At 39.8% G+C, this 10,998-nt stretch overlaps 1 long non-coding RNA gene across 1 annotated transcript; it reads right to left on the bottom strand.

Moving 5' to 3' along the window:
- Positions 1 to 6,465: 6,465 nt before the first annotated feature.
- Positions 6,466 to 7,866, bottom strand: LOC308406159. The gene is made up of 3 exons (XR_013973463.1): positions 7,797 to 7,866; positions 6,686 to 6,804; positions 6,466 to 6,603 (listed from the first exon to the last, which is right to left on the bottom strand). It is a non-coding gene; the product is annotated as an uncharacterized lncRNA (long non-coding RNA).
- Positions 7,867 to 10,998: the final 3,132 nt, after the last annotated feature.

The raw sequence follows: 10,998 nt of genomic DNA, 5'->3' as shown, positions 1-10,998 counted from the left end.
AGTTTGCATCAGGGATTGTTTTCTTGTTCTCTTGTAGTGTTGATTATGATGATGTTTATTATTTGAGTTTCATGTTTCTGTGGTGTTTAGGATTTGTCCTTCAGTTGTGTCTGCTTAGTATTTGTCTAGCTCCATGTGCCATTTTCTGTCTGTCTCTCTATGTCGAGTTTGTGTCTTAGTGTGATGGTTGCTTGTTCCTGTTTTATTGTGATGGTCTGCGTCTCATGTGAGTGTGTTCAGTTTTACCTTTGTCTCGTCTTGTTGATTATTCCCAGCTGTGTCCACCACCTGTGTGTAATTCCCCTGTGATTCTCTGTGTATTTAAGTCATGTCTGCCGTCATTGTAGTTGCTGGTCCGTCTGTGTATTCCACCCTGCGTCATCTGTGTGTTTCCCTGCTGTCAACCGCCAAGTGTTTCTGCTCATGTTCAGGTTCGTGTTCTGTAGTTAGTTTGTTCCCAGTCTAGTTAGTCATAGCTCCCTTTGCCGTTTGTATTTACTTTCATGCTCAATAAACCACCTTCACACCTTCACGACTGCCTGCGTTTGGATCCTCCTTCATTGCCTCCACACGGCTCACCTCACTCGCCGTGACAACAACTGCACCACTGACAATGTTGACTTTTGAGATTAGCCATTTTTAACATACTGACAACATTCAGCCACAAATAAAGTCCTTCCAAAAACACAAAAAAAGTCAAATTTTTGTAACAAATGTTACTCATCCAATTTTAAAGGTGGTGTTGTCAGACAGAATATCAAACCTATCTTGATAGATAGTCACTAACAAACAGATTCAAAACATCAGATGGCAGGATGTGAACAACTTCTATCTGGTTTCCATACAGCAAACAACTTTCAAACAAATTTTTCCACCACTTGTCTTTTAATAGTAATGGTATCAACACTCCAATTTCCTGTGAAGTTCAGTATCGTGCCACATTTGTTATAAAACTAGTACAAATGTACCTAAAACCAGATTATAAAAATTGTTTAAAACAGCTCAAGTTAGAATAAAACCTTTCACATTATTCACACTCTCATTACACATACATATAGGATCTTGGGGGTGGGCACAATCACGGAGTCCAAATTACCATCAGGGTGTACACCTCACCCCTGGCGTCGTTGCCCACCTCTCAATTTTAAATACACTTAGACATTAAGGGCTAGCAGGAGGGACTATGCGCTTACCTGCTGCTCCTTGGCAGGTAGCTCCAAGCCCTCCTGGGTTTTAATTGCACCTTAGAACACACATGCATCAACACTACAATGAGCGGGTGGAGGGAGGTTTGGAGTCTTCTCCCACCCCCGTTCTCTGCGGCCTGCTGGAGCGGGAGGGCTAGGAGGAGTTGGCCGTCCGACTGCGGTCTGGAGTGTGGGGCCTCCCTGCTGCTACGGAGTCGGGGTGGTCTGCCTCTCCCCACCGCAGGGAAAAGGGTAACACCACCTGGGTCTGGGTGCAGTTCCCCCCTCCAGGGGCAAGGGTACCTAGACCCGGTTTGTAGAGTACGCTTGGGGAGTGTGATCGTGTGTACAGCGTCTCTTTATGTCTGTCTCCACGTTGGTTGAGTGTGGAGTGAGTGCATATGAGAGCATGAGGGTGGGAATGGATGTTTGTATATGTGTGTGCCTGTATGTCTGTGTCTATATGTCAGGTTGGGTATCAGACGCCACCTCTCTGGGGACACCTCAGGCCCTCCAAGGTTTGGAGGCCTATCTCCACCCACCACCACTTCCCCTGCCGGTGGCGGACTCCCTCAGGTGTCGGTGCGTTGGTGGTTCTTTGTGTCTGGGGGTGGGCGTCCGGGTACACACCGGCTCACTAATTGGCGGCTGCTTATCGGGGCCTGGAGCCTGGGGCTCGCTCGGGCCCCTTCGGAGGTGGGGTGCCCCCGGCCTCTTGGCCTGGGGCTCGGTCACTCAGGCACAGCTGGGGGCCGGCGGAGCTCATGGGCGCGTCACTGCAACTCCCCCTGGCTTCTGCTCCGCGGCTGCTGAGTGAGCCCTCATCTGGGACTCTCCTCAGCTCTTACTGGAACAGTGGCGCGGCTGCCCCTCTGTTGGTCTTCCATGGTCTCTTGTGTTCTGGGGGCCTCTGGATGTCTGGAGTTTTGATCTCCTCCATACCCGCTTCACACCCTGGAGGACGGGGCTGTGGCCCCCCCACACTCCCTAGCAGATCGTTACATGGAGAAATCTTTGGAATACAAGCGCGCTGATCCACACAGGTATGCACACGGGTGTTCACTGCTCGTAGACCAAAATTACACCTTTCTTGGCCGCTACTTCGAAGCACATCTGTCCTGCGTGCTGCACAACAACATTGAATATTTAGTATTTACTGCTGTTTACACTTAGCTAGATTAATGCGATGGTGTTGTGTTTAGTATGTTGCTTTGTTTTTTTTGCTTGTTTTCTATTTTTCTCTCAACAGGTGATCCAGGAGATTTTTATTTTTTTTCTCCCCCCCTTTCTCACTGTCCCTCTCCCCTTCTGTTTTTCCTTTCCTTCCTCTTTCTTTCTCCCTTTCCTATCCCTCACTCATGTCTGTCCCGTCTGTAACATCTGAAAATAGAATATAATAAATAATAAAAACAAAGATCGACCAAATGGACCAATACGGCAATGCCACAATGATCCATTTGGCAAAGTAAATCCATTGGGTATCCTTGTTGGTCTTCAGACAACAATTCTGATGGCTAAAGAACCAAATGGGACAGGCAAAAAAAAAAAAAAATAATAATAGAATAAAACCTTTCAACATTTTATAATAACATGTTATACATGAAATCTGCAATCAGCCATGCAAGCTACATTAAGTAAAGTTAGAACAGAAGACATTGATTCAGAACTTTCTGCACCTTACCGTTTTCTTAAAGACAGAAATTAATTTTCAGAGCAACTTGCCACGAAACCCAAAAACTGTAAATCAAAACAAATTGCCATTCTGTTTGACACAAGTTGCATTTGAGTTGAACATGTTGTCAAATAGGTTAGACTTTGGTTAAGAGCTTGGTTTTGAAGCTTCTTATCCTCTGGGAACAGGTAGATGTCAACTCCATAAAAATGTGTTGCACAGCTTCAAATGTGTACTTGAGTTCTTTGGGAAACTCCATGTTGAGCCCATAAAGTAGGCCAAACAAGTAGGCAAAGGCAGTGGGAAGGTCTGGCAGATCATCAAGAATAATGTCCTCTTCCAAAACAATGGCAGTGTTGACCACTGTGGACTGCGAGTTGGGTCCCACGTAGTCCTCCAGAACAGTGAGGATGCCCACCGTAACACCTCGGGTTGCCCTCTCAACTGGATCTGTATCCTATGCAAAATAAAAAACAACAGTACATATAAGTCTCTGAAAACCAAAACTGAAGATTGAGTAGATTTGCATACTCACCAGACATGTTAAGAAGAGTTTGGTCTCGTCGTCGCGAACAAATATCGGTAACCCTTCCAAACTGATGGTTCGTCGATGCTGGACTATGTTTGAGACCTAAAACAAGGAAATCAAACAAGACTCAGTCTCATTTATAAACCTATTTTGTTTTTAAAACACATTAAGTGTTGTTGCTCAAAATACAGCCTTAAGAAATAAGATGTTGAAATGAGTTATTACAGATGATTGGTCATGTTTTTGTCAGTTTTTTTTTTAAGTAATTTTGATGTGCAACAAATGTAGCACACTTATTACAACATTTATAACAAAAAGTGCCATGAGTGGGATGAGAGTTGAACTGTCTGTCATGACCTGCAATCTGCCAAACACAGCGCTGCTTGTTAGCTTATAATCCCATTCAGGACACACTTTTTGAAAACTAACAATTTTTACATCAATTTAGTAAATATTTAATAAAGTATCTTTCGTTACAGTGGGAACTTCAGGTTCCTCATAAACCAGACACAAATACATTTTTATATATTACCTGTTCATCGAACTTCTGCAACAGGGAATCCATGTCATTGCGGAAAGCAGCTTTTCTAATTCGATACAGCTTAATCAGCCGAAGCGAGTAAGTGTCGAGGGCAGTCATGAAGGTCCCCATGAGATCCTTGGTGGTAATGCGTGAGAATTCCGCACAAATCCACAAAGCAACAAAAAAAATATAGAAGAAAACTTTTAAAGGTACATTATATAAAAATCACATTGTTTTCAAATTTGGTTAAAGGAGCTTAATTTCAAAACATTTAGTTAGTCTCGGTTGATCTATTGGTCAGGCCTTGATTGGATTTTTTTTTTTCTTTTAGTGGTAGTGGTGGTACAAATTATAACTGACGTATTAAAAAAAACAAAAAGAAAAATCTGATCGGCAGATTTTACAGTAAGTCTATAGAATACCTAATCAAATGTTGATAAGGCAAAATAATGGTTTCAATTGTTACAGGATGCATTGCAGAAAAGAAATAAATCAATAAATTGTATTTTAAATTCATTGAAAAAATTCCATTAATTTTATAGTTATGTAGGAATGAAGTAAGAACTAGAAAGTGCATTTTCTGAAGAAACTGCAGTGTGAATGCTTGAATCTGAATGTATTCACTGAAATGAATTAATTGCTGAATTTAAGTTAAAAATTTTGAATGAGATGAAAAATACAGAAATTTTCACCTGAAAACAAAAGTGGTGAACTGCTACAAGCTGACAACCACACAGAAGTTGGAAAATAGCTGAAAATGTTTTAATTGTAAATTAGAAAAATCTAAGAAATGAGAAAAGAAATTTAGACTAAGAAAAACAAAAAATAAAACATCTGAATTAATATTAAAAGTTCATATTCTTTGAATCACTAAATGACTCAAATCTGATCCCTCCACTTTGATCCACACAGTTTAAAAAGTTTAAATGTCTGAGCTTTGAAAGACACGGTGTTGGAAGGAGAAGAACGATGGATACGTTTTGAGGGTAAAATGATGGCTGTAGAGCAAACTGTGGACACAGCAGCAGTTGAAAGAGAAGTGTTTAAGATGAATCTTGGCACAGTGGCAGGCAGAGCTCGTTAAGCAGGCAGGTGTGAGCCTGGTTGCTATAGTGACTGCACCCAATGGCTCCATACACACGTACACAGACATGCGCCTCACTTTTGCTGCTTAAAATGAACAGAAAAGTCAGCCCTAAACAAATCGTTCCCAAATGAAAAGTATAGGTCGTATTGACAAAATTCTTTCACCGTGAGCGGCAGCAATGTCCAGTCTACCAAATTCTCAGTTTTCATGCCTGTGGAGTTTATTATATGGACGTGGTGACAGTGTAAAGACACCATGCTCTTCTGATTTTCAAACGAACCTTCTGAGCCATTTTAACATTAGAGTCTATGGAAGAGTTGGAGGGAGGAGGCTGTGCATTGGTGACATTTATGAAAGAACCATAACACCTAGTACAATAGTAAACACATTGGATGAAAGAGGACAACGATGGCTACGTTTTGAGGGTAAAATCATACCTGTAGAGCAAACGCTGTGGACACAGCAGCAGTTTTAAAAAAGATTTTAAGATTAATTTTTTTGCTCCTCTCACTCTAGCAGTTGAGCTGCCTCACTCTAGCCCCAACATTCCGTCCCATACACACCCATTATAAACTCTGAAACGGGTGAAAAAACATCATGAAACTTAAACTGGAACTGAAGAAAAAGTATAATAGATATTGAAAAGATAAATACAAGTTCAATAGTTGAATGTCTTGTCTTCGTTTTAAAGTTTGAATGGTGGCTCTATGTCAATGTATGTGGAAGTAGTAAGAGTTTAAAAATGAGTAAATTGAATGAGAATTTGAAGGGTCTCCCCATTGAAATACATGGGAAATTTTTGTTGAAAAAAGTTGAATAAAATTAAAAATATAAATGTTAAAAATGAGAAAAATAGAAGCAGTCATGTCCAAAAGATGAGGAATCTAATGGTGTTTGAATGGTTTCTAGCAAGCACCTGTTTGATTCTTTGAAATGAATGAACCTGAGAAAATTTTAAAATGTCACTAATTTCCTCAATAATTCTCTGCAAAGCACTTTTAGAAACATGTAACAATGTTTGCATGCATAGAAAAAGTCTAGCTATTTTATGTTCAAGACATTGGTAATCTACAAACTCATTGTCCTCTTTATCACTTGATGCTACACCTGAACCACTTGGTAATGTCTCTGGCTCCTGAGAGGTATTTAAGGATTTATCAGGGGAGCTACTTTCACTAGGACATGCATTTGCATGAGAAATCAGTCTAATACAGTTTTTTTATATCTTTTGAGTTTTTGTGCTTTCTGCTTGTGTGTGCCGTAAAGGTTGATAAATTGTTGGTAGCATAGTCACATTTTTGGAAAGGACAGGATACAGTCTGATTTTTTTTTTTTAAGTGCCTTAAAATATGTGAAATAAATGTATGCTGTGAGCAGTTTTCCTTAAATTCACAAAAAAATGTTGAGATCTCCTGCCTTTTCTTAGCCCTGTTGTGTGATCTGCTGAGGTGAGACTTCAACGCCCCTCGTGTCCTAAACGAACAGACGCAGTCACTGTAAACACAGGGCAAATGAAATCCTCTTCTATGTCGTAGCTGGTGATGTCTTAAGAGTACTTCTTGGCTTGAACAGACAAAAGAGCAGAACTGGCACTGCATACAAAAGCTATAATGAGAAGAGAGGAGAGGACAGTGTCAACAATTCAAAAGAAACCTGAATTAATCTCAAATTACCAAAGTTACATTACCTGATAATGTGTTTGGGGCGGGGGGCAGGCACTCCTGTTCTGATTCCTCTCCTTACCAACTCCTCATCAGTCCCTCATAAATCAGGACAAGCAGTGGTCTGGAGTTGGCTTTTAATTCTCTAAATAAATAAAAAAAATAGCAATTAGTTTTAAAATAAAATACCAGCTTCCTGACATTACTTAAGAATTTTTTTCTCCTGTCCTAATTTTTTTGGCTCACTAAAGTGAAATGATTCTGCCTTGTAAAATGCCATGTGAAACACAGTAAAACAAATAATTTACAAAACATACATTACATCAAATGTTTAATTTATTATTAACAAATTGTATTCTACATGGAATGCACCAACAGTATACTGGGATGTATTATGTAAGCCAAGGATAATTTTGTGTGATTGGTTTTACAACTTAGAATGACAAACATTGGATTGAGAGTATGAGTGGGATAAAACTCCTGAAGCATCTGTTTAAATTATCAGTGCATTTATTAATGGTGCTCCATAAATAAACCAAAACAATGTTGTTTTGTGCATAACAAAAAGCTCACAATTGTGCAGTCAAAATGTAAAATAAAAGATGCTGAGCATAATAACAAAGACAGATTTTGCAGCTGCTTTGTTTCCAAGTTCTACTGCGCAACTGACAGCCTGGAGTTTGAAATCCTCTTTGTAACCGTGTCTCTTACAGGTGCCATTTATGGTCCTTACACACATAATATGGTAATATTACGTTGAAGCAGAGTAGTATCACTCTGCGAGGCTCCTCGGTAGCCGTAATGCTCCAACAATCCATCAAGCAGTGCAGCTTCATAGCTTACCAAAGTCGTACCAAAACATTTTTTGACATATTTTTTTAAGCTGTGTACCACATAAAATTGGTTCGAGGTCAGTAAGCACAACCAGAATTCATACATAAGGCAGACTGTCGATTTTTGAGATGAAAGGATTTTAGGCCGTGTGTCAACGCGTTAGCCCGGTTAGCTCACTAACGCCACCCAGCCCCACGCACGGGGTGATCCGCGGTAACTAGTGCCCCGTTAATGCAGTTATGGCATTGACTTTACGCTGACAGCACTAAAATAGTAATCTTCAAATGTTTTCTTTTTACCGACCAGCTCCTCTTTGATAGCTGCCGTGTCCATCTTGTCGTTGCCTGCAGGTGAAGCGATGGGGGAGGGGGAGTTGTGTTCAGTGAAGGAGAGAGGCGGAGTAACACAGCGTAGAGACAAAAGTGGACGAAAGAGAGGCAAACTTGCGGCTCCACGAGTATAATTATAATGTAACATAGACTATATCGATATAAACGATATTGTCACATCTCATATTTCATTTAGTGGAGCTCGCTGGCCATGAGGACTCCACCACCCCGTTCACACAGAAACTAAAGCACACATTTTATTGGCTAAATGTGATTCGAACAAATTAAACGACATGGCAGCAGGCGCCCCCGAACTTTATTTTATTTTATTTTATTTTATTTAAATAGCGGCGGGAGGTTGCTGCCGTTGGTCATGAGTGAGCCAGCCTATTTTGTTTCGTTCGGTGGTATGGCGGCCACAGACTGCACTTCATGAAATACGCATAGGGGGTGTCGCGGAGGCTTGTCAGATATGAGCGCACCTCTTCAGTAGTGAAGTTTGTCGGATTTTCATTCTTTTGTGACATGGCACGTAGTTTGTGACATGGAATCTTAAATGATATAGTAAACACATACCCATAAGCCACAAGGCTTCTTAGCCAAGAAAGTAATGCTATGCTAAGTTTCGGAAAAATACGAAGAACTTCAGTTGTGATATTTCTAAAAGACAAATTGAGACTGTTCAAACATATACTGTCTGATATAATAAAAGAAACATTACTTGCCTTTAGAAACTTGAGACGAACGATCTATCCAGCTCCTGGTATAAAAAGCCTCACGTTCTCATTAAGGCAGACGGGCAGGTGGCTTTCAGTCCTTGCAAAAGCGCAAAGTAGACCCCGTAGCATCCAAAAATATGAGATGCGCATGCGTACTCAGGCACAGAAAGGCGCCAACAGCTTCAACTCATGTAAAACTTGAATTCATTCATTTTGCCAGCAATAAATTTCATCTGAGACCAACTTTTGCTCCAAAACGTTAAATGATTAGTTGAAACCCTTAATGTATTTGAGTTTATGGGCCAACTGAACTTTTATTGTTGAATTGTGAAAGAAATGACTGTAAGCTCAACAACTGCAAGTTTGATTTTTTACAGTGAATACATACATCCTAATGGTCAGAGATGGGCACAGAAGAGGATATATGTCACTTATGTCAACAAACAAAAACTCCTCACAATGGGGCTGGACACAACTGGGGTGTCCAGCTGAAGTCCAGCACCTTGAGGCTCTATGATCAGGATGATGTTCTTAAAGAAGTTCATCTGGTTCCCTGAGAATTTTTCTCCAAAAGTACTTTAGGTGGCTGAAGGCAAATGGTGATGAGGAACATGAGGAGAAACAATCATGGATGATCAAGTCCCTGGATATGATGTACCAATGATAACATAGGATGTAGCTGACATCAGGAAATCCAAGCAGTGGCTAAAAAAGGTTGGCCTAAAGGACAGCACAGAGGCACTAATCACGGCAGCACAATGATGGGCCCTAAGCACCAGATCCATGGAGGCAGGAGTCTAACACAACTGACAGAACTAAATAGGCTGACTGTGCAAAGATGTCCTGGAGACTATCCAGCACATTGTAGTGGGATGTGTGTCCACAGTGGTACCAGAGGTAAAAGGAATACTGTGAGCTGTGACCATTAAACTCGAGGGACTAGCTCCAGCAGATTCCAGGCACAACGTCAGAGGTCTCTATTCAGAAGAGCACAAGAAAAGCTGAGTCATCCATTTTAGAAAACTTTCCAAAAGAACATCTCTGAGTCTGTTTGCTTGGTGAACTGTCACTTTTGCCTTGACAGTATATATTTGGCAATGTGGTTAGTAAATTTAGCAGGCTTTGTCACAACACATTACCGGTACTTTTGGTACAGTGTTGTCTTATTGCATTGTTGTGATAACAGGTTGGATAACCGGAATATAATTTATTGGCTGAACTTTGAATTTATTGCTGCAGTTTCATGCTGTGTCATTCCTCTAAATCTTGCATTGTTTGGCTATAACCTTATGTTGAGTGTATATCAAATACACTAACATCAGAAAAACAAAAAAGCATAAAAATTTAGCAATATACCTGAACTACATCCTTCTAAGTTCTTTTTGCAAGAGGAGGAGTAACATGTTTTCTTTCATTTCCTCCTCTCTGGGTGTTACCACAGATATGCTTTATGATTGCTGCATTTCTGAGAAACATGGAGTGACAGAAATATATTGATATTTCTTATATTTATTCCTCTTCCTTATTCCCCAGTGCATTTACGTTTCCTCTTTGCAACATCTAATTCTCAGAAAAATCAAAGACAAATAAATGTGTAAGTCTGTATTTAAAAAAAGGGCCCATGTGATTTATCAGGTGTGAAGAAGTCAGAAATGTCAATAAGCAGAAGAAACAAAAAGTTGATTAGAAAAATGATGCATATTATTACAAACACAGTTTCTGAGGTTGCATTCTTTGCACTCCTTAGAAGAACAATGTAAACTGGTGACACACTTATGACACATTCATCTCAGCATGTAGACGAGCACTCAAGTGCATGAGATAGGAAAGTCGTTTCCCAGAGCTTCATGTGCTATAAACTAAAGTTATTACTTTACACAGAGGGCAAAAGTTTATCCACTTCCCTTCAGAGCCTTCGAGGGTTTTCTGGGTTGTTGGTTGTCAACACTTCAATTTGCTCAACATTAAGAAAAATACATTTTAGTGAATTATAAATAATTATAATGAACGACTCTCTCAATCAGGATGTTCAAAGACCATTCTTTGATACTAATGTATATACGGGATTCGATAAATGGATTCGATGTAATTAATACCTTTATTGGTACAAAAAGTGTTGCAATTTAATGAATTGATATTGTTACAGAATTCCAGGCTTGACAACTTGTATTCGGTTGTATTACACAGACACAGACTGCGTACTGATACCTTCTAGTTACACTACTGAAATATGCTGACAGAGGGAAGGGAGCATGTTGTTATTTTGTAAGTGCAATGTCTGTTCTTTACTGTAGAAAAGTTAATCCAGAATGGCCTAAAAATATATTTATAATTCATTTCAATAAGCATTTTGAAGGGATAATAAAACTATAACTTTACTAATTACTTTGTGTGTGGAAATTATTTCTCCCAGGAAAAAAAAAATCAAAGGTTTTTGTGTGACTATATATATATTTT

This window comes from Rhamphochromis sp. 'chilingali' (assembly GCF_963969265.1).
Source record: "Rhamphochromis sp. 'chilingali' genome assembly, chromosome: 11".
Taxonomy (NCBI): Eukaryota; Metazoa; Chordata; class Actinopteri; order Cichliformes; family Cichlidae; genus Rhamphochromis; species Rhamphochromis sp. 'chilingali'.
This window is presented reverse-complemented; position numbering and strand designations above follow the sequence as displayed.